This window comes from Ursus americanus, chromosome 26 (genome assembly GCF_024610735.1).
Source record: "Ursus americanus isolate L20-20 chromosome 26, mUrsAme1.1.p, whole genome shotgun sequence".
In the NCBI taxonomy this organism is placed as follows: Eukaryota; Metazoa; Chordata; class Mammalia; order Carnivora; family Ursidae; genus Ursus; species Ursus americanus.
The window spans coordinates 25,470,774-25,493,972 of record NC_142152.1 but is presented as its reverse complement, the minus strand read 5'-3'; the positions used below and the strand labels follow the sequence as shown (position 1 = coordinate 25,493,972).

The following is a 23,199-nucleotide window of genomic DNA, read 5'->3' as shown; positions in this document are numbered from 1 at the left end:
GGGTGACTGTGCTCCAGACAGAGGGCAGGACAGCACACTGAAGGCAGCCCACTGAAGGGACAGAGCCCTTTGCAAATTGAAAAGCAGGAAACAAGAGTACAGAAGCCACAGCGCAGCCAGCGTCCTGTGCCCCGCTCCGCTTCTCCGAGAGTGGACGGTAAGTTGTGGTGGGTTATAATGTAGATGCCCCAAGTCCCTTCTGCCGTTGTTTAATTGTTGTTCTTTTTTTTTTTTTTTTTTTTAAAGATTTTATTTATTTATGTGACAGAGAGACAGCCAGCGAGAGAGGGAACACAGCAGGGGGAGTGGGAGAGAAAGAAGCAGGCTCACAGCAGAGGAGCCTGATGTGGGACTCGATCCCCGATCGCCAGGATCACGCCCTGAGCCGAAGGCAGACGCTTTAACGACTGCGCTACCCAGGCGCCCCTAATTGTTGTTCTATGGCTCTTATAGCTAATCGTTTAAAATCTGAATCTTTTCCTGGGAAAATTAAGACTTGCAGTTACCAAAAGATCCACTAGAGGGCACCAAATGGCTACACCTGAGGAGAGGGGGCGGAGGGAAAAAAATGAGGTCTTTTCTGGGGATGGGGGAAATCTGAGGGGCCTATCCTCCCCGGCTTCCCCCAACAAAATCCTTGTAACTGCTAGAAGCGCCGCAGAATTTGAATAACCACACCGGACCAGCACTGTGCGTTGTGAAATGTTCACAGAGCTTTTTTTTGCTTGTGTCACTGACACAGGCAGGCGTCCCCTAAAAATATTTTAGTCACTGTGGTGGCTTCAGTGGTGGCTCCAACAAGACATTTTCATTCCTTGACCTAGGCGCCTGTGAATGTGGCCTTGTTTTGGAAAAAGTTAAGGATCTCCAGATGAGATCTTCTGGAATATCAGGGCAGGCCCTAAATCCCATGACAGATGTCCTGAGAGAAAGACAGAAGGAGATTCGACACTGACAGAAAAGGGGAAGACAGGAGAGAGTCCATGGGAAGGGACTGGAGTGACACAGACACAAGCCAGCAAGTGTCCAGAGTCACCAGAAGCTACAAGAGGCCAAGGAACAATTCCCCCCTAGAGCCTTGGGGGAGCCTAGCCCTGCTGACAACTTGATTTTGGACCTCTGGGCTCCAGAACTGTCAGACGATAAATTTCTGCTGTTTTAAGCCACATGTTTGTGGTAACTTGTTACAACAGTCCAGAGAAACAAATGCACTCACCCCACACCATGTATTCTCCATAGGGGTGACATGTTCCCAAAGGGGGAAAATTTTTTATTGTTGGGGGAGGGAGTATGTGAAAAAGTCTTAGATATTACAGTCGGTTGTCACCCTCCAAGGACCCCAGCACACACACAGATACACAGTGAATGTGCGGCATTAAGATTTTATCCATGGGGAGCTGGGAGGAAGACGATTAGGTGAAAAAGAATCTTTAAAAAGCTCCATTGCATAATGATAGGTTTTGAAACGTTGAGAATCACGGCCTTACCCCTATGCTGCGCACGCATCAGTACGACTTTCACTTGTTAAGACGACATCTGAAAAAAATTAAGATGTAACAAAAACAAAAAGAAAATTAAAGAAACCAGAACCGGTGAGGCATTTTAGACTCTTCCCTCTTTTCTAGCCCCATAAGCACATATAACATGCATGTTGGGCGCACAGTGTAACACTGAAAAATCAAGCTTGCTGCCCTTAAGAGAGACACACAGCCCAGAGAGGGGGCAGACCAAGGCACACTTCCAACCCCGTGGGTCAGGGGGGTGATGGGGTGATGGAGGTGGTGTGGCTCTGCCTCCCCCCCCCCCCAGCTGGGAGGGAGTGATGGCGGTGGCCCCTGCCCACCCTGGCTGTGAGGGAGTGATGGAGGTGGGGTCCCGCCCCCTGGCTGGCAGAGGGAGGTGGTAGCTGGAGGATCTCCTGAAAGAAGGGCTGGAGTGTAGAGGACAAGTTGGAGTCAGCCAGGAAATGGGGAGGCAAGGGCTGGAGGCAGAGGAGACACCCCCATCTGAAAACAGATGCTTCCCCTGTGCTCTGTCTCACCTCCTCCACCCTCTTCACGCCTGCTTATTATTATGTTGGCTAAGATCTTCCAGTCCTACCATTTAGCGTCTCCATGTCATCTCTGCTCCCCTCCCCTTCGATCTCCCCTGTATATCAGACTAATCTTGCTCAAACAATTTGCAAGAGACACGCATTTCCTCCACTCAAGAACCATCCATAGCTCACCATTACAGGCTAAAGCCCTCCCCAAGCTTGCTGCCAGAATCCCAACAACCTGGCCCTTCTTACTCCACCTGTCTCCTATCTAACCAATCCAGTGTGTTCGCAGATACTGTCACCTCAGAGGTAAAAATATTATCACATCGACATATTTCTTTGGCTTCCAGCTCCACTCTCTGTGAGAACCCTGGACCCACCTCCCTCCACTTAGTTGGACTCCAGGCAGCCTCAGACATGGTCTTGGGATCTCCTGCTAACTCAGGTAATGTCTCCCGTCTTCTCCAGGGGTGATATTTCTTTTGTACGATGTGGGCCCCTGCCCCAAAGGGCACGGAGATACTTCCCATGGAGAATGTGTCCCTCAGCCCCATTCCAGTCAATGGCTCCAAAGGAGCTTCACCGTGTGCTCCCGCCCTGAAGAGAGACGTTCATGAAGCAGCTCCTTCGGGTGTACAGCTGCCCCCCAGACTCTCGCAGAAGCTGGCATCAGGGACAGACTAAGGTCCAGACCCCAGGCTGTACTGAAATGTGTCCCCTCATCCATCTCTAGTCCAGCGTCCCTGCTCCGTATCTTTGTGCTTTGACTGCTCTCAGAGAGTTCTTTCCTGCGAAGATCCTGAGACAAAGCAAAAACAGCTTGGATTCTCAAACAGAGGCCCCCCTGCCTCTACGTAGAGGGCCCTCGAGGCGTGCTGGAAGTGTCCCTTCACCCCCACCCACAGTCATCTTCCCACCCTCCAGACTCCCCGTGTTTATCGTCTGGGCCTCCATTTGGCAACATCAGCGCAGTCTCCTTGCCCCTCTTGTGCTGTTTTGTTTTTAAAACACCGAGGTAGCAGAAGGCTGAGGCTGTCTGACAGCAGCCCCACACGCCGTCCTGTCTACCCTGCTGCTGGATGCGAGGACGTGGGAAGCAGAGGCCCGCTCCCAGAGGTCCCTCCATACGCTGCCTCCCGAAGCCTCCTTGTCCTCCGTCTTCCAGTCTTACTCTTTCCACACCCACGAGAAGCTGAGAAACAGACAGAAGCAGGCCCTTGTGGTGGGTGTGAAACCATTTCAATCTAAAATAGAACTGGAACAAAATGGAAAATCTCATGCATGTGCCCTCAGGGAGACCAAACTTAAGGACTAAGAGACGGATTTCCCATAAGTGCCTGATTTACAGAAAAGTGATAGTTTTTGGAATGTTCTGGGATGAGAAGTTGATCAGAGGTCGTCTCGTATCAACCCTGGGAAGTTTCCCCAGAGGCGTGAGCAGGAGATGACTAGGTTGGGTTGGTCCCACAAAGGGGCTGACTGGAGCTTTGTTTGTGTGACTGGGCTAGTTTTGTCTGCTTGGGAAGCTTTCAAAGCTGGTCTCCATTATTTTTTAAATTTTAATGGACTTTAACTGATCTCTCCCCTCTTTCCATTCCCTGCCCACACACATAGCTACCCCAAACCCTCAACGGACTCACCTGCAACTTGCTAGAGTTCTCTTGTCCCGAATTCCAGTTCCTCTGTTATCCCCAAATAAACTCATCTTTTTAAGCTTACCTCAGTTTACCTCTTTGTGCACAGGACGTGTCTCTCACTACAGTTAGCTCAGAATGGGCAGGGAGAATGTCTGCCACAAAAGATGATCTCATTTTTCCAGTAAGAATCTCCAGAGCCTCGCAATGCTGTTAGCTTGCATTTCTGTTGAGTGCAGATGACCATCCCCGCGTACCGGGAGTCATGGAATTCTTTCTCTGTGGACCATTCATCGTGTCGTTTGTTCACTTTTCCAATTAGGATTATTGATCCTTATTGATTTTTTATGAGTTTTCTATATATTAAGGAAATTAACCTCTTGCTGTAAAATGAATCGCAGTCTTTTCCCACTTTGATATTTGCTGACTATGGCTGTGGTGGTTTCGGTCATCATGCTTTTGGTTGTGGAGTCACATATATCAATTTTTTCCTTTATGGCTTCGGGGACTTGAGTGATTATTGGAAAACTTTTTTTCTTTTTCTTTCTTTTTTTAAATTTTATCTATTTATTTGACAGAGAGAGAGTGCATGAGAGCACAAGCAGGGGGTGCGGCAGGCAGAGGGAGAGGGAGAAACAGGCTCCCCACTGAACAGGGAGCCCGATTGGGGGGGGTGCTTGATCCCAGGACCTGGGGATCATGACCTGAGCCTGAGCCAAAGGCACATGCTTCACTGACTGAGCCACCGAGGTGCCCCACTTTTTTTTTTCTTTTTAAATGTATGTTTCCAACAAACAAAGAAAGGTCTTAGAAAATATGAACACCGATTACAACTAGACCGGGACCCCTAGGCTAATCATGGACACAGATCAAAGTAATATTCTTTAAATGTTTGTTCAAGGGGTGGCTGGTGGCTCAGATGGTTAAGCATCTGCCTTCAGCTCAGGTCATGATCTCCGGGTCCTGGGATCCAGCCCCACATTAGGCTCCCTGCTCAGCAGGGAGTCTGCTTCTCCCTCTCCCTCTGCTGCTCCCTCTGCTTGTGCTCTGTCTCTCTCTCAAATGAATAAATAAAATCTTTTTAAATAAATAAATATTTGTTCAACTCCATTTAGAGAAGAGGTGGAAGGTGGGAGGGCAACTCAGCCTTCCCCCACCATCCTGAGCCTTCCAGCTCACCCTGAATGTGCATAATTCAAGCAGGAAACATGTTCTACGTAAAAGGGACCCCCTTCCCTGGAAAGCAGCTGGGGGCCACCGGGATTCCTAGAGCAGGTGCCGTGGGTGCGTGAGGGGTCCTGCCGCTCCCTCCAGACACTGCCTGAAGCAGCCCTTCCGGCCCCAGGGTGCACCCTCCCTGAGAGGAATTCTTGGAAACAAGGTGTTCTTCACCTGGTTGCATTTCATGGGTGGGTTTTAGCATTTCGGTGACATGTTCTTGCCCCTCGTGACTTGAGGGATCCGCCCCACTGGCCAACCCTCCCACCTGGCTCTGCTCCTGATGAAGGAAAGAATAGACGCAGGTCAGAAGCAGGAAGCCGATTCCGCCCCAGGAAGGCCGGGCAAGGGTTGGCAATCTTTCGCGAGGAGGAAAACAAGTCTGACGGACTGAGAAAGGAAACAGCGGGGTGTGGTGAGGGAAATGGCTCCCTCGTCTCTGTGTGTGCCCCAGAAAGGGGATCCAAGAGAAACAGGAGGCTCACATGTGTGTGAGCCCCACATGTCTTCAGGGGATAAATGCTCTCCTGTGTTAACTAGCCCTGAACAGGAGCAGGGCTCACAATAGTTTTTTTTTTAATTGTTTTTTTCCCCCCAATTTCAGCTCGTTGACGTATGATTGCCATATAAAATTCTAGGATATTTGAAGCGTACATGGTGGTGGTTTGATATTCATATTCATTGGGAATGGGTCCCCCCCTTTCTAGTTAATTAATACAACCATCACCTCACAAATGGATCTCTCTCTCTCTCTCTTTTGTGCGTGAGAACATTAAGTTCTACTCTCTTAGCAAATTCATTACCCCTTTCCTCAAAGAATGTCAAAAGGAGGTTAAGACTTATCCTAAACTCTTACTGGTGTTGAACGAGTAAGTCAGCGGGGAGGAATAAATGGACTTTGACTGAGTGACGACATTTGTGAGGACTTCTTAAAATCTAGATACTCTAAAATCAAGAGAAAACTATGTTACTATTTCAATTGGTTCTGAATAAGTCAAGAAAGAGGCAAGGTTGTCACTGGAAAGCTGTGTTCATTCGTCCATCCCAGGTCCTCGGCCTCACATGGACAGAGAGTCGAAGGGGGGCTCCCAGGGTCCTCGTGCTCCGAGTAGGATGCGCCTGGTCCAGACGCCAGCAGCCTCGAGACTAAAGTCAGTCACCCTCATCTTCCTGCCGGTAGCATCCCAGCTTTGCTCCAACATCAACGTGCCCAGTTCCAGAGTATGTGCCAGGTCTACGCCAGTCATGGCGATCCTGTGTCCTGCTGGCAGCAGGGACTGGACTAAGGCAGTGTGAGTGTTTGGCCACTTTGTTGCATTGCTGGTATCCCAAGGAACTTTTGTGGATTTGTTCTTCCCCTAATCACCTGCTTCCACCCTCATAAAATTTTGATACCACACATATACTGAATATGTGTTTAAGTACTCTGTGTGTATCTGTGCTTTATAAATAGAGGAGGATTTTTTTCCCCCTGCCAAGAACACACTTGCATCCCTTTAGATGTGATATGGTCCCTGTTGAGAACGTGTGGTGCAAAGGATTGCAACACTGCTGGTAATAGCAGAAGATGAGAAATCATGTAAATGTCCATCAGTAAGAACTGGTTGGTCAAATTATGCTACACCCAAGGAATATGATACTATGTAACCACAAAAAAAGTAGGAGTCCTCCTGCATATTAATATGACAAGATCTCCAAAATATATTAAATGAAAAATGCAAGGAGCAGAATGTTTACAAAATGGCTCTACTCTTGTAAAAACGGAGAGGACGAATGCATATGTACGCATATGTGCCTCAGTTACCGCAGGACAAAAATAGATGTGGTGCTAGTGACATCGGTGTGCTTGGAGGAGGAAAACTGAGTGGTGACAGGACAGAGATGGGAGATACACTTTGGACTGTATACCCTGAACCATGTGATTATGTCACCTATACAAACATTCTGACAAAAGTCAAAAAACTGGGGCGCCTGGGTGGTTCCGTTGGTTAAGCATCAGACTCCTGGTTTCAGCTCAGGTCGTGATCTCATGGATCGTGGGATGGAGCCCCTGTGCCAGCTGGCACTGGGCAGGGAGTCTGCCTGAGACGCTCTCTGTCTGCCCCTCCCCAGACTCGCGCTCCCAGGCACATGTGGACACACCCTCCCTCCCTCTTTTTTTAAAAAGAAAAAATCTGAATGTAACAGCATTTGTACTTTTTGGTACATCTTCTTTAAACAGTGTTGGCAAAACCAGCACTGTCCCCCTTTTACATCACCAATGGAAGGATGGAAGGATATTCTCCGTAGCTGGATTTAAGGATTTGCTAGAACAGCAGGGGGCTCTGTCTCCACTGTCTGTGTCTGTGACAACACAGGGGTCAGATTTTATCACCGCGGGGTTTCCCATAACACCCCCCCAGCTGGAAGGAAACTCTGTGTGGAGCTCAAAAATGGAGCTTCCTGGACTTCCCATCTTCATCTCTCTGCTCAAGCACACAGGTAACGGCCACGTGGCCGGATGTGAATCCCAGCCAATGACTTTTCACTCTTGCCACAGTAACTTCTGTTCTTGGGCAAAGAGTCCCCGCCTGATTTGGTGAATATTCTGCAACCAAAATTTCCTCCAACGTTCTTGCCTTCAGTGACTCATTTCCTAGGCACAGAATATCAGAAGACAGTGAGGAGCTCTTTACATGCTCAGTGTCTGGAAACTTCCCCCTTCTGCCATTAACATTGCCACCCAATTGAATGAAGCCTCATTAAGCTCTTGTCTAAATTTCGTCATCAGGTTGCCATCAACTGGCATTGAGTATGGATTCATGCATTCAGCGCTGACTCCACTCCCAATAAAACCCATGGCTTAGTCCAAAAGCCACTGCTAGGGCATTTTGTTCATGGTTAACTTGTATAAAATAATGAGCAAAACCCAAAAAACATGGAGGTTACTGACATTCTTTTCACAGGTTGTAGAATCACTACGAATATGGTAGCTTGTCCATAGTCAACAGCGGTGACATCATTGTGTTGGTATTGTTGTTATAGCACCTTGAATTTGTTAATATTCGATTTTGAAAGATTTTTTAAAAAATTTTTTAGAGAGAGAGAGCACTGGGTGGAGGGTGGAGGCAGAGGGAGAGAGAGAATCTCTAGCAGACTCCCCTCTAAGCGAGGAGCCCAATCCAAGGCTCGATCCCATGACCCTGAGATCACGACCTTAGCTGAAATCAAGAGTGGATGCTTAACTGACTGAGCCACCCAGGTGCCCCAATATTTGATTTTTTAGTGCTTGCAAATATGGTCTCTAAAAATAACTCAGTGCTGCCACCTTAGCTTTGGTGGAAGGACCCAGATCTTTCTCTGAAGCCTGGCCAAGAGTGGGGACCCAGTCTGAGGATCTGTGGGTGGAGGTCAGGATGTGTCCCCTCCTGTTGAGGCGTTGGGGTTAGTGAGGGGTTGTGGTGGGTCAGGAGTGTGGGGCTGGTAGGGAGGGAGAGGTCATAAGGGGTAAGACCTGTAGTGTTAGCAGGGCAGCTGACCTCAGTGGGTCTCTCTTGGGTGATGGAGGACCTAATTCCCCATGTCAGCCTGCTGCAGTCATGGTTAATGACTAAAGGGGGTGCAGTGTGGCTCCAGCACCAGGAGCCTGAACTGCTAGTCTTCCAGCTTTAACAGGCCCCAGTCTGAAGCCAAATCACAAAGGGTTTCTCTTTGTCCTTACCTAACAGCTCTTGCTGGTGTCCAAGACCCTTGGGGATTACCAAATTATAGTATAACATTTTTAAAAGACAATCTTACCAATTGAGTTGTTAGTTGCCATTTTGATCTCTGGAGGAAAACGGCTAGTTGTATGTTTGACAACTAGAAGTCTCCCATTCCTTTGATGCTTATGAGAACTTGCTCAAACTTCCAAATGCTTGTAGAATTAAATGGAAATGTAATACATTATATTTTAGATTTATTCTGGAAATAATGAAAAAGGAATGTATCATTAGGCTGGGGGGCAGGGGGAGGGAGGTCTCAGAATCATACTAGAAAAAGGTGAAGCATTAGAGAGCCTAAAGATCTAGTCAATAGAAATTGTTGGCCCGGCTGTTGAAGATGAAGCATTGCCCTGTCACTATCTAGAAAGAGCCAAATCTCTAGGCCCACCCGTCAGCCAGGAGAAGCAGGGTCCTTGACTGACAGCCTCACTGGGCTCTGTGGTTTGAGGGGGAAAGAAAAGGATTCAGGGTGGGCAAAATCAATAGCTTCCATTACAAATACCATATTTATTTTACGCTCTTAACCCATTTTTTCCCCGGGCAATCAACAATATTCATTCACGTGCTCAGAATGTCCAGAGCCTTAAATTAGGGTTCAAGTCTTTCCCCCTTGAGGAGCTGACAACCTAGCCGTAGAATAGACACACTAACACACCCACTTGTAAACTTAGGAACTGAGATATGACCAAGTATGATTGTACATACTTTAAAAATTAAAAAAGATATATCTGAAGCAGAACCCGCAGCTATTCAGTTTGTGACCATCCCTCTGACAGTCTGAGACAAAGACATCTACCTCAATGATTCCCAACTTTTCCCAGTACGAGGAATCTTTTTTTTTTATTTCAATGACCTTTATGTAATAGTTGTCCTATTTTTGTATACTCGGTGAACTAGGAAGGCCCACAGGCGCATTTCCCAGTGGCTTGCAATAACTCTGATCTCCACCAGGAGGCGTCAGCACACATGTTTTTAACCACGAGTCTCCAGAATCGCACACTCTTTAGATTGATGATGTGACTTCTCATAATTCTCTTAATTTGTTGTCAGTTCTCTCTTCGCGTTAACGTAAGAATGGATTTTAAACAACTGTTGTAGAGAGATCTGTGGGATTAAGAAAAAAAGCACAGACTCTGAAATCTAAAGACATGGTTCTGGTTCCTCCTCTGTGTTTGCAGCTCTGTGATCCACACAAATTATCAACCTCAAGTTGAAACAATGGGCATCACAAGAACCCATGCCCTGCCTTCTTCATAGGGCTGTTCTGAAGAGACGATGTCTTTAACCCGAAATATTATTCAGCTTAATCCTCTGCAAAGATCTCACCCCTCAATTAACAATGATGAATGTTAAGTGTCCCTTCAGGGACAAGTGCAGTGTAGACGCTACACAATTGTGCCTTTCCTGTCCCCTTCAATTATCTCCCCAGGAAAATAAAAGATCTAGATCTGCACTTCCCAATACAATAGCCATTTGCCTCATGGGACTGCTGAGCCCTTGGACTGTGGCTAGTTTGAGGTGAGGGGTGCTGTCAAGGGTATAATTCATACCGATTTTCAAAGATTTAGCATGAAAAAATGTAAAGTATTTTATTAGTAATTTTCATTTGATTATATGTTGAGATAATACTTTTGATATATCAACTTAAATAAAATATATGATTAAAATGAATGTGGTGACTGAAAAGCTTAAATGATGTCTGCGACTCACCTTGCATATTCGGTGGACGGTACTGGTCTTGACTATGCAGGTTTCCAGCTTCTGCCCTGCTCTGAGGTTCCATGCTTCAGACACACACACTCTGAGATGGGACAAGAAGTTTCAGGGAAGCTTCTGCTCCTTGGAAACCATCCTTCAGTTCTTCAGAAACACATTCATGGGTACCTGTATAGTGCATATGTTTGTAGTATTGTGTAGAGTTTGAAGAAACTACTGAAACAACCTAAATGTTCAACAATTGGGGGCCAATAATTAAACAATGGTACATCCTTATATTGCACAGGTACAATTATTAAAAAGGCAAGACATGGGGATATACTGTATGGTGACTAACATAATATAATAAAAAAATATTATTTAAAAAATAAATAAAAAGGCAAGACATTTTCCACAAAAACCACCTGAAATGTTGTACCTAAAACGAATACAATGTTATATGTCAGTTATATCTCAACTTTTAAATATTAAAAAATTAAGTAATTTCTATACCCAACCCAACTTGGGGCTCAAACTCATGACCCTGAGATCAAGAGTTCCATGCTTTTCCAGTTGAGCCAACCAGGTGCCCCTAAAAATTTTAAAATTAAAAAAAAAAAAAAAAAAGAACTACCCAAAACACTTATTAAAAATACAAATCCCTAAATACTTCTCAGGCCTCTGAGAAATTCTGACTCAGCGGGTCTGGGGTGAGACTGTGTGTTTAAAAAGTGCCCCCAGGAGATTCTGATTCCCAGACAAGTTTGAGATACTCTAAAATAACGTGTGTGTATGTGTATGTACGGAAAAGATATCCAAGATAATGTTTGGGAAAATATTACATGGTGACTTTTGTTTATAAAACAGTAATTACGTGTGTGTAAATATACGTATTTATGCATAGCAAAAAGTTTGGTTGGCTATGAGCCCCACGGAAACCTGTGGTTGCCTCTAGGAAGCGTAAGGGGAAAGGAGACATCCTTTCCGTTTTCGCTTGTGTACTCCAACGTGTGTTTGTTTAGACATCATTGAGAGGGAGGAGGAGAACGTGCGATTTCATCAGTTCCCGTGTTGTGGAGGGACCAGGGGCAAGGCTGCCAGCAGCGCTCACAGCCCGGCCACCTTGGGTCCCGGGGGGCGGGGGGGGGGGCAGGTCCTCCCCTGCAGCTCCCGCCTAGCCAGGGCCTCTTCCTCCCACCCCCAGCCCGCCCCCGCTGCCCGGCCGCGCGGGGGAGCCCCAAGCCGACCTGAATGAAGGACTGGGGAAGAGGGCTTTCCAGATCGCAGCTTGGCCCGAGACTGAGCCAGGGCGGTGAGGTCACCAGCACAGCTGCGAACTATTTCAAGGAAACAGGTGGCGGCTCTGGCCTCGTCCTAGGCTGGAAGTTTGCTGAGAGAGGCCACTGCAAGGGCGACCTCAGAGCCCATCCCTAGAGCCTCTGTGTCTGGGAAAGGGGCATGTAGGGTGACCCCGGAGCTTCAGGAGCTTGCAGATATCCCCTACCCTTTCACCCCCCAGCGAAGCGAGGTCTGGGCCCTAGAGGCTCAAGCAGCCACCGGGGAGTTTCAGCAGTCCTGCGCAGCGTTGTACCCTATCCAGTTGCCAGCTCTAGGATGGGGCCTGGGCATCAGCATGTTTGAAAGCTCCCAGGTGATTCCAATGTGCATCCAAGGTGGGAGCCCCACTGGTCTTACCCTGGCAGTGAAAGCCCCTGGATCTGAAGCATCCCCGGGAAGATTGTTAGAGATGCAGAGTCTCGGCCCTCTCCTGGACCTAGTGACTCAGAACTTGCATTTCCCCCAAGATCCCAGGAGATCCGTGTGCTCTTTGGGGTTTGGTGGGGCCAGGAGATAACACACAGGCTCCGGGGGCTTGTAGAAGGTATGGAATGCGGGCACAGCTCTTGCCTCCTGTGCGCTCCTCCGAGGCCCCTCTCGGAGCCTCACTGTCCTCACTGATGTAGGGAAGATGATGAACACGCCTTTCAGAGTGTTGTGATGATTAAATTTGACACCACCTGTAAAGTGCCCGCTCCTCCACACTCAGGAAACACGAGCTCCTCGTTGCAACTGGACTGTTTTTGATCCCAAGACAGAATCTGCTCAGTTGGCCAGCCTGGTGTGAGCATATGCTGGCCCAGCTTCCTGCCCAGCTCATCCCCCGTCCCACCAGCATCCAATGTCTTTTCTCTCCAGGGACTCAGACACGGAGACCAGAAAGTCTGTGGCTCAATCCAGACAGTCTCTGATTCCAGAGTTGTTTTTCCTGTTGAAATCATGTGATTGCTCCATCACTGGGAAAAGAAAAACAATAAAAGGGGGTAGGTTCTTGTAATTGCCATGGAAGCTGCAAATGTGAAGCTTTTCTGAGCCAGCTGGAGAGGAGAGGGGTGTGGGGAAGGGGTTTGCCAAATCTCCGCCTGCCTGGGCTTCTCGATGGCAGATTAACCCCAGACTGCGTGTCTGAGAAGCTGTGTGAAGGCCCTCCAGGACAAGGTGGGGAACGATATGCTGAGAAGGACAAGTCGTGTACAACGTTAAGCAACCCTGTGCTTTCAAAGGCCGTGTAGCTTCAGCCAATAACAGTACTGTTTGTTTTGTTTTAAAGCACCGTTCATTCACTTAACAATTCATTAAGCATTTTCTACATGCCAGCATTGCACTATCTCATTTTATCCTCAAATTACCTCTTGGGGCTGGTATTGACCTCAACAGATAGGTAAGAAAATAGGCTCAGATGTTTGGTTCGCAGGCCACCAGCCACTGAATGACAGAATTGGGATTCGGACGAAAACTTTCCTGGACCTACAGCCCACTCCTGTTCACTTTACCTGACTGTTCCAGCCGTGGGAGCTGGAGCTCTTTCTAGTTAAAGATGGGATGGTTTGTTATTCTTTGTGTATTTTCCTCCTGGGGTTTAGAAGCACCATGTCCTGGAGTCCTCTGAGAGGAAGGATGTCAGCTCCATGATGAACCACAATTCTGTATTTGTCTGCAAAATATGAGTTTAAAATCATGCACCTTACTCTCTTTCAGCTTTCCGTTGAAGAAACATTTATCAGGAATGTCAGGAAATGCACAGATGACTAAAAAGGAGACATCAGTCCGGTTTGAGAGAAGGGAGCAGGAGAGAATGAGCTCTGGTCCTGAGGGAGGAGAGAGTATGCAGCAGTTTTGTGGGTCAAAAGGAGGGATTTCAGGCAAAGGGGACAGCATAAGCAGTGACACAAAGACACGGGGTATATCTCTGCGCTTTTTTTTTCCAGTTGCTAAAATGCAGGCCCCTTGAAATAAAAGCCAACTGGGATTTTTAAGAACAAACTTTATTTTGAATTTTAAATGAATTCAAAATTATAAAATTAATAGTATCGAATAATTTCTGGGTTTGGTTTTTGTTGTTGTTGTTGTTGTTGTTTTTAGAGAGGGAGCAAAGTGGAGGAGATGCAGGGGGAGAAAGAGACAGAGAATCTTAAGCAGGCTCCTCACCCAGTGTGAGCCCCACATGGGGCTCAATCTCATGACCCTGGAATCATGACGCCAGCCAAAATCAAGAGTCAGATGCGCCATCCAGGCATCCCAGTATTGAATAATTTCTAACACCATGTGCCAGCCACCATCCTAAACACTTAATGGACCTTAACTTACTCACTCCTCGCAAGGACCCATTTTACAGGTGAAGAAATTGAGATACAGAGAGGCTAAGCAACTTCCCAAGGGTCTTATAAATATTACATGACTGAGCCAGGATTCAAACCCAAGTCTCCTGGCTCTCAAGTCTGTGCTCCTACCCGCCTGCTATATTGTCTCTCAAATGCCAGATACCCTAACAGATTGGTGCAGCCTCTATCAATCTTATTTTTTTTAAGATTTTATTTATTTCGGAGAGAGAGTACCCGCGTGCAAGTGAGGGGAGGGGCAGGGGGTGAGACTCTCAGGTAGGCTCTGTGCTGAGCATGGAGCCCTCAGGGCTCCATCTCACAACCCTGAGATCATGACCTGAGCCGGAACCAAGAGGTGGACATTTAACTAAGAGTCACCAAGGTGCCCCTCTGTCAATCTCATTTCGAAAATTCTTTCTTGCAATTTATTTCTAGTGCAGAGCAGGGCTGTCTCCCAGGGGATCTGTAGCTCTGGTACAAACACCTGTGCAGTAAAATGAGAACAATGACTACTGTTTATCAAGTATCTACTATATGTCAGAAACAGGGCTAAGCTCTTGATAAGCAGCTCCTCATTTAATGCTCACCCAAATCCTCTGGTGGAGGTCTATTATTATCACCACTTTATAAAATGGAACCAGGGCCCAGAAACCAAACTAACACAGCTGGGGGGAGGCAGAGCTTGGTGTCAATCCCAGGCTGCCTAAAATCAGAGCTTTCTTTCCCCAAAATATTCCCATGGGGTCTTTTTATCTTGGGGGGTCATTTAGCTTTCCTCCTTTTTCGTTTTCTTATATTTCAAGTAAAAATAACTACTATCCGTGTGCACTTGTATATATCACAAAGGATTCTCATGGTTTCGATCTCATTTAACTCTCACAGCAACCTTATCAAGGTAGAAAATGCATCTTCCAGCCCCAGGTCTTCTCTTGAACTCCACCTCTAATCCCTGCGATCCTAGAATGCTATCTCTTTCAGTGTTGACCACACCCCTGCCTGCACACACTGCTCCTGGTGGGGAGGAGAGGATAGACAAGAAGAGCACAAGGAACAGCCATCCCTCGTCCACTTGGCTGAGGACTGACCAGGAAGTGCAAGAGGTCATTGCATTGATCAGAGGCAAGAGAGGACCCCAACCAGAAGGGCCTGCTGGCATTGTGGAACTAGAAAGCCCTGGGAGGGATTCACCACTGCTGAAAACCTGGTGGGGAACCCATGGAGAAGAAGGGGTAACTGCCCTGGGTGCCAGCACAGAGTGAAGAGTGCCTGCTCCCCACGCCAGCTGCCCTCAGGTAGACCAGAAGCAGCACTGCAGTTGGAATATGGCCAGTCAGGACCAATGCGTGGGCCTACACGCAAAGCTAGAGTCAAAATTTGGCAGAGAACCATCAGTAACCCAGAGCCCTAAATTCATCCTGTGTATGATGTGAGAGTCACCCCAAATCAGCATGCCAGTACCATTCTGGCAGCCCAATCTTGGGCAATCCTTCCAAGGAAGTGACACAGAGGCCAGTGAGGCAATCTATGCTCCAGGTCACTCTTCTGGATGGAGGATCCAGCCACGGGCTGGTAGAGATCCCATAGGTATGAATCTAAGAGCTTTTCCGGGCCTCCAATCAATTCCATGTGCAGAATAGAGGGTCCAAGAGTGCCCGAAGCAAGAAATGTAATGAGGGAAGAGGTACATTTGGATCCCGGCCTAGGCTCAAGATACTCCACCTAGACAGCACTGTTAGCCCCCGCCAGTCTCCAGCACAAATGGGAAAATTGCGGGGAAAGCCAGTGCCCCATTTGCCTGTCTAAGGGCAATCCTTCGAGCAATACAAGTACTTTTCACAGTTATGGAAAAGTCCTAGACTGCACTGGTTTTGCCAGCCTCTCTAGTAGCTAGGGATGGCCATGTGGCTCAGTTCTAGCCAATGCGATATAAGAGGAAGTTTACCAGGTGGGGAGGAAGGGGTGTTTGAGAAAGATTTTTCCTCCCTGATAAAGGAAAACTTCTTTACCCACTCAGTCCACTTTCTTCCTTTCTTGTATATGCTTTTCTGAAGATGAGACACCTGGAATTGTGGCAACCATCTTGCATTCACAAGACAAGCAGCCTAAGATAAAACCAAAAAGCCAAGGGTGGAAGAGCAGAAGGAGCCTAGGTCCTTTAGATGTCATGGAGCATTGTACCTTGGGGCTGCCAGCATCCAGACTGTTCATGTCAGATAATTACATGTCTTTACTGTTTGAACCATTATGACTGGTTATTCTGATACCTGCAGCTGGAAAGCATTCCTAACTTAAATATAGGCTGTAAGCATCAAAGTCCAACTCAAGAGTGGGCTAGACACTGATGCCCAACGTGCCAAGACTGAAAGAATCTCTTTTGAAAAGGAGCATCCAGTCTAGAAATGAGATCAATATGCAAACAGATATGACCCCGTGATGCCTTGCAACATTTGAAAAGGTGCATAGGTTCAATCAATTACCTAAGAGAATTCGGTCTTACTTGGCCAAGTACAATCGCAGATGAACATTCATGGGTGGTGGAAAACATTCCTTTATGGGCCTGCTTCTCATTCACAGAGATTCAACGATGGATAGGACTACTATAGTCCCTTCTCTCCCAGACCTCCTTTTTTTTCTCTGAATCTCCCCTCCGGGTGTTCCTCAGTCTTTCTGCTGCATATCCAGGCACCACCTCCCCCTTGGTGGTTGCTGTTTATGGGGTGCATTTCTAGTTTCATCCTGGTTGGGCAGCAGAAGAGAGTTCTTGTAGTTGAAAGTTGTTTAAAGTTCTTTTTAGGATTCAACTTGGTTAAAAAAAAATTCTTCATAGTAGAACAGCTGAAACTTAAAAGCCCTTTTTTCACTCAATATCAACTTTACTTAGGGCATACTGTCAATAGGTTGTTATGTTCTAAGTTTCCCTTCCCATCAGGTGGTAAATGAAATAATCAAAACAGGCAAAGAGGATAGAACACTATTTCTCACACAAAAATGTCAAGATGACAAAGATACTCGTTAGAAATGGGGTCCAGTGTTACAAGACGCAGGAAGGCATAAAAGAAGGGCACTTTGTTGGCTTGGAAGAGTCAGGGAAGGCTTCACCAAAGAGTAGCACTTGCGTTGGGACTTCAAGGATAATTAGGAATGTATTAGATTACGTGGTCATAAATAACAAACTCAATTTGAAGTACTTTAGGAAAAAGACTTAAATGTAAAGATACTGGGTCTCTTTCATAACATAAAAGGATAAGGTGAATGACCTGAAAGAAGGAGTTGCAAGGAAATACCTGGTCTGCAGCACAAATGGAGTGGAGAATCCCTCTCTGCTTTGTTTGCCTGTTTCTCTCTACATCTTAAAGCAGAGAAAGAGTGATGCCAATTTTTTGCTTCTCACAGGAAATTCTCAGGAACTCTGGCTGGTTCACCTTGGTTCGGTTGACCACCTGTACCCCAATCAGTTGTGATAAGAGGTGTGGAGTTGTGTGAGAACTTGTTGGTGCCTGCCAGAGACACATGGGTGAGGCAGTGCAGGAAGATCCCGCAGAAAAAAGAGGCAGGTGTTTTGGAAGGAATCCTGTTGTGGTTTGGAGCTGGTATGGTATGTCTTGCACGTGCATGTGTGTGTGTATGTGTGTGTATTTGTAGGGCACTAAGCAATAAACAGAAATGAACATAGAAGGGAAATGAAAGAGGATAAGGTAGGTGTAGTTGGGGAACAGCATGCCATGTAGAGGGAATAGCACAGAGACATGAGAGTCTATGGTGCATTCTGAGAACTACAAATAGTTCAGTGTTGGTGGAATAAAGTTAAAGAGGATGACAAAAGTTGAAGGTGGAGAGGTAGGCTAAGCCTGATCCAGGAGGATCTTATAGACCATGGTAAGGAAGTAAGATTTCTTTCCTTAGGTAATGAAGAGCTATTGAAGGATTTTGAATGGGGGAGAGAAATAATAACATTGAGTTAGATCATTCTGATGGCTATGAGAGGGATGGATCAGAGCAGTGTTTATAAATATGTGGTACCCAGCATGAGCAGACTTTATGTGTTGCAGAAGCTGATTGTAAGTGAAATGGAAAAGGGACATTAAATTTCATTAGCTCATGTAGTGAGAGAGTTATTCTTTTTGCAATTCTCTTTCAGTCTGTTTGATTTAGCCAAGCAGAAATGATCAGTTTGGTGCTGGTATGTCTTTAATACCTCTCTAAGTCTTGATAATGTTCGTCTTTATGAAAGAAAGATTAGGGCCTCAAACTCAGAACTTTTGGCAGCCAACAATAGCCAGCTAAGATTAGATAATGTGGTTTTACTTTCATTGTACTATTTTTGTGGTTAACATTCTATTTATGGCAAGTGATACTTGTTTTTCACGGATGATAATGAGATAAAAATTCCTTTTCAATGAAGTTAAGCAAGAGCAGAGCCAATGTAAAGAAACAAGTACATGATAGTGCAGATGAGAGATGGATATGGAAAGACTGGTGACAGTGGGACCCAAATGACTGAGATTTGGGATACACTGGAAAAGAAGAAAATAAGATTAAACTCGAGAGACTGGTAAGAAGGATATTGCAATAGTAGAGGTGAGAGATCTTAAATCCTTTGAGATCAGAGAGCCTTATCTTATATTTATTTTGTTTTGCACTCAGGAGTACTCCTTGAGGGCAGCAGGAATGATTGTCCAGTTAGTACCCTTGTCAGCAATGCAAAACGTTGTCACAGATGTTGAACTGGATCTTGATGCCAATTCATTCTTTCAAACATTGGTCCTCAAAACTTCCAATACACTACTTCAAATCCAGTTTTGGAAGGTGGGCAGTATAAATGAATTACATTAAAAAAATTTTTTTTTAAAGATTTTATTTATTTATTTGAGAGAGACAGCCAGTGAGAGAGGGAACACAAGCAGGGGGAGTGGGAGAGGAAGAAGCAGGCTCCCAGAGGATGAGCCTGACGTGGGGCTCGATCCCAGAACGCCGGGATCACGCCCTGAGCCGAAGGCAGACGCTTAACGACTGCGCCACCCAGGCGCCCCTAAAAATGTTTTAAAAACTCTTACTCATCCTTCAAGTTCCTTTAGCTTACATGTCACCTCCTCTGAGAAACCTTCCCTGATTTCTCTGTGTACACTCAGCTTCTCCTTGCCCTGTGCTTTCAGTGAACCTTCCTACACATTTAGGCCAAACTTTGCAGAACAATTTCTTTGTGTGCCTCTTCATTAGGCCCTAAACTTCCCAGTGACCCTGTCTTTCTTTTTATCCATAGCTCCTAGGACTGTTCTGGCACAAAAATAAGCAGGAGCTCAATAAACCCTTGTGCAACAAATGAATCTTGCTGTGGGGACACCACATTAAGAAAGAACACTTAGAAAGTCATTACATTCTATCGATTTCAAATTCAATGAAAGTTCAAAGAAGAGAAAAATCAACATGAACTGGAAGGTGTACTGAAGGAGTTAAGGATGTTACAAGGCTTGGGCTGGAAACAGGAAATCTAAATAAAGATTCTTCAACATCACTTCAGCATCCTAATAACAAGATTTTCCACTCAATAGAGTATGTGTGTGTGTGTGTGTGTGTGTGTGTGTGTGTGTGTGTGTGTGTGGATAGGAGAGACTGGAGGGAAAGAAGTAAGGAGCCGGGTCCTTATGAAGAATTTCTCTTGTCTCTTCTCCCCGTCTGCCTTCTTGAGACCAACCTTTTGGAATTTGGCTGACATTGTCTACAATCCCTCTTCCCAGAATTCCACAGAGTGCTTAGTTCATAAATATTTGTGGAATGGAAGCACCTTGCCATAAAGACAAAACTAAATGCTGTATTATTGACTAAAGTTCATTAAGAGTTCATAGAAGGCAGAAGGGTGGGAGCAGTGAGATCTCATTGAAGGATTTCTAACGGATACAGGCTGGAGTCAGGCTATGGAGCATAAAGACATCGACTCTCCCTCCAGTATTTTTCCATACTGCCAGTTAAGATGGTTTCAGTCCTCTAAACCAGCAAAAGCTACGCTGACAGTAGAGTAGCCACTTGTGGGTATTTAAATTTAAATGCAATTTAAATTCAGTTCTGCAGTGGTACTAACCACAGTTCACATGCCCAATAGCCACATGTGCATAGTGGCTTCCATATTGAATAACTCAGATAAAGAACATTTCCATTAACATAGAATGTTTGATCGGACATTGAAGATCTAAGGAGTAAATCCCCTCTGGGTTGCTGAACGTGGGAGCATGGGGGCGAGACAAGCCAACTTTTAACTGTGTTTTACAAGCTTTTCTGTTCCTCCAGACTTTTACACTGTTAGCTACTAACACTTTAGGATTTAACTAACATTTCCTTCATTGATGGTTTCCAAACTCCTTGAATGCCTGCTGTGGACATGTTTTGTTTTGCTTTTTACAACTCAGTGGTTTTTAGTATATTCACCAAGTTGTGCACTCATAACCACTATTTAATTCCAGAACATTTTCATCAACCCCAAAGGAAACCCCATATCTAGCAAGCAGTCACTCTCCACATCTCCTTCCCCTGACTCCTTGGCAACCTCAAATCTGTTTTCAGTCTATATAGATTTGCTTATTCTGTATATTTCATCTAAATGGAAACATACAATATGTGGCCTTTTGTGTCTGGCTTCTCTCACTTAGCATGATGTTTCCCAGGTTCACCCTTGTTGTAGCATCTGTCAGTCTTCATTCCTTTTTATGGCTGAATAATATTCCATTGCATGGCTGTACCACACTCTGTTTACCTATTCATCAGCTAGTGGATATTTGGGTTGTTTCAATTTTATAGCTATTATAAATAATGTTGCTAAGAATATTCATGTACAAGTTTCTATATGGGCATATGTTTTAAATTCTCTTGAGTACGTATCAAGGAGTAGAATTACTGGGTCTTGTGGTAACTCTGTGTTTAACTTCTTGAGGAACCACCAAACTATTTTCTAAATCAGCGGCATCATTTCATCTTGTATACATTTCAGACCTTACTCCTCTCTTTCCCTGACAGTGCCTAACATCCAGAAACTACCTATTCACTCTTAGACTGGGCAGATGATCACTTCGGCACACATCAAATATCCATCCAGCCTGGCACTGGAGGATGCCCTGTTGAACGGCATAGGGGTGTAGCCCTAGTCTCCTTAATGCCACTCTATTACCTGTAAGGAATTTTAGTCAATCAGTTCAAGTTTATTGAGTACTTACTACTGAGTTCCATGTACTAGGCCAGGCATTGGTAACAATGAGTTGGAGGGATGGCCACGTAAATGGATCACCAGAATATTGTTGCTTTGTACTGTAATGAGACTATAAAAGGGGCAAGGGGATCACTAGCTTTGCCTGGGAGAGTTAGTGAAAGCCTCACCGAGGCAGGATATTTTAGTTGAGTCTTGAGTGCTAAATAAGAGTCGCCGGAGAAGAAATGTGATGCAGGAGGCACAACTGAGCAAAGTATTTTGCGAGATGAGATAGGGGACGGATTCACAAACAGTTCCTGCCTGCAAGAAGATTCCGGAGTGGACATAGTGGAATTCAGATTCTTCTTTCACTTCTCATCCTTCAGAAGGCTGAGTTTAGTGTGATGCAACCAGGGCTATCGATTTAAGAAATTATCTGGGGTCAACCTAGTTCTCCACCTAAAATAGCCTTTCTTCTTTGGAGTGATAGTGTGACCAATCCAAATGGAACTTCTGCTTTGGCAAAAGCCACAGCTATGAAAAGTGAGAAACTGGAATGATGGGCTGATGTCTCCACGAGCTTCTAAACTTGGAGAGGGATACTGGTATAAGAACCTTCCCCACAGTCTGTTTTGTTCTGGTGTTCCTATCTGGGGAGGCTCCACCTAGGCCAGTCCATCTTTTCAATATAGAGTGAACTGATCACTCATCCATTGATGTAAACTGGGAAAACTGAGCTAATTTCTTCCTAGGGTCTTGGGCTCCTCCAAGTAAATGACTTAAAGCTTACTTTAGCATGAAAATCAAGCTGTTCAGAGTAGGTCAAGCTGGTTTTCATTCTGGTCTTTCTCTACCACCCCAAATTTCTCCCTCTAGAGTTCTGTCAACATAGGAGAATAGAACTGGAGGAAATACTTGTAGGAAAATGGTTACATATTCAAGGTATTAATGCAACCAAAGTCAAAGGTGCTAAAATATAAACGGTTTTACTTATTTCTACTCACTGCTACCTGGAGGCTCCTTTTATGAGTGGTAAACAAAGTTCTGGCAGCACCCTGAATTTATAGTGGTTGTTCTTATTCTTTAGAAAGGCCCAGTTCAGGTGAGAGAAAATGTTGGGAAGGCTAAAGAACTATGGGAGAAGAAATGGAAGATAGAAACAATTTTAATTCCCTCTGCTCCCTCTCCATTTTAACTTGTGCCTCTTAACTGCAGTGTTGAATGACTGCTGGTGTGTCTTCCAGATGAAAATCTCTCACACTCCCGACTGATGTCACTTGGCCACACGTTTCACAGGACATGTGGACATCCTTAGGTCAGCTGTTTTCTGTAGTTCTGTATTAATATATGCAAAGTACTTAGAAAAGTGCCCGGCAAACAATATGTGCCATAGAAAACTTAGGGTTATTATTATTATTATTATTATTATTATTATTACCATTATTATTCAGCCTTATCTCCCTAGCTAGCTATTAAGGTCCTTGTAAATGAAGATCTATCTCACCATCTTTCTCGCTCTTACTAATTTGTTAACGCGATTAGTACCTCACACAAGTTGCTTCCCTTTTGCGAACTCTGGTTGGACCCCATAGAGATAGATTGTGCGTCAAGTCCAGCCTAAGTCCACAAACACAATTTTGCGCTCACTGTTTACAAGACACTGTCCTGCGTCCTACGCCTTTTTTTAAAGTAAAAAGTATAAAAATGAACACAAAGTCAAAACCCCATGTAGGAGTGAGGCCGGAGAAACAAGGATTCCTACCGTCCTGCCTTGGGATGGTGTGTGGGAGACACTCCAAGGCGATCCCCACTCCCCGCCACCCCTCTGCTACTCGTGCTACTTTCCGCTCCATCCCGTGCCTCCACAACCGGCCTCACTCGGCGAGATCCCGGTTTCGTGTCTGGATCTCGGCGGGGAGGTGCAGCTGGGACGCAAGGCAGCAGCGCCGGGGGCACCCGGAGCGCGTCCAGTCGGCGCCCCGCCCGTCCCACCGCCTCGGCTCCCGGCCGCCCAATCAGGGTGCGGCTCGGGCGCGCG

The 23,199-nt window shown here is 45.7% G+C and overlaps 1 long non-coding RNA gene across 1 annotated transcript; it reads right to left on the bottom strand.

Annotated features, from left to right (window-relative positions):
• Positions 1-12,026: 12,026 nt before the first annotated feature.
• Positions 12,027-23,059, bottom strand: LOC148107705 (uncharacterized). The gene is made up of 3 exons (XR_015721722.1): positions 22,924-23,059; positions 13,160-13,320; positions 12,027-12,622 (listed from the first exon to the last, which is right to left on the bottom strand). It is a non-coding gene; the product is annotated as an uncharacterized LOC148107705 (long non-coding RNA).
• Positions 23,060-23,199: the final 140 nt, after the last annotated feature.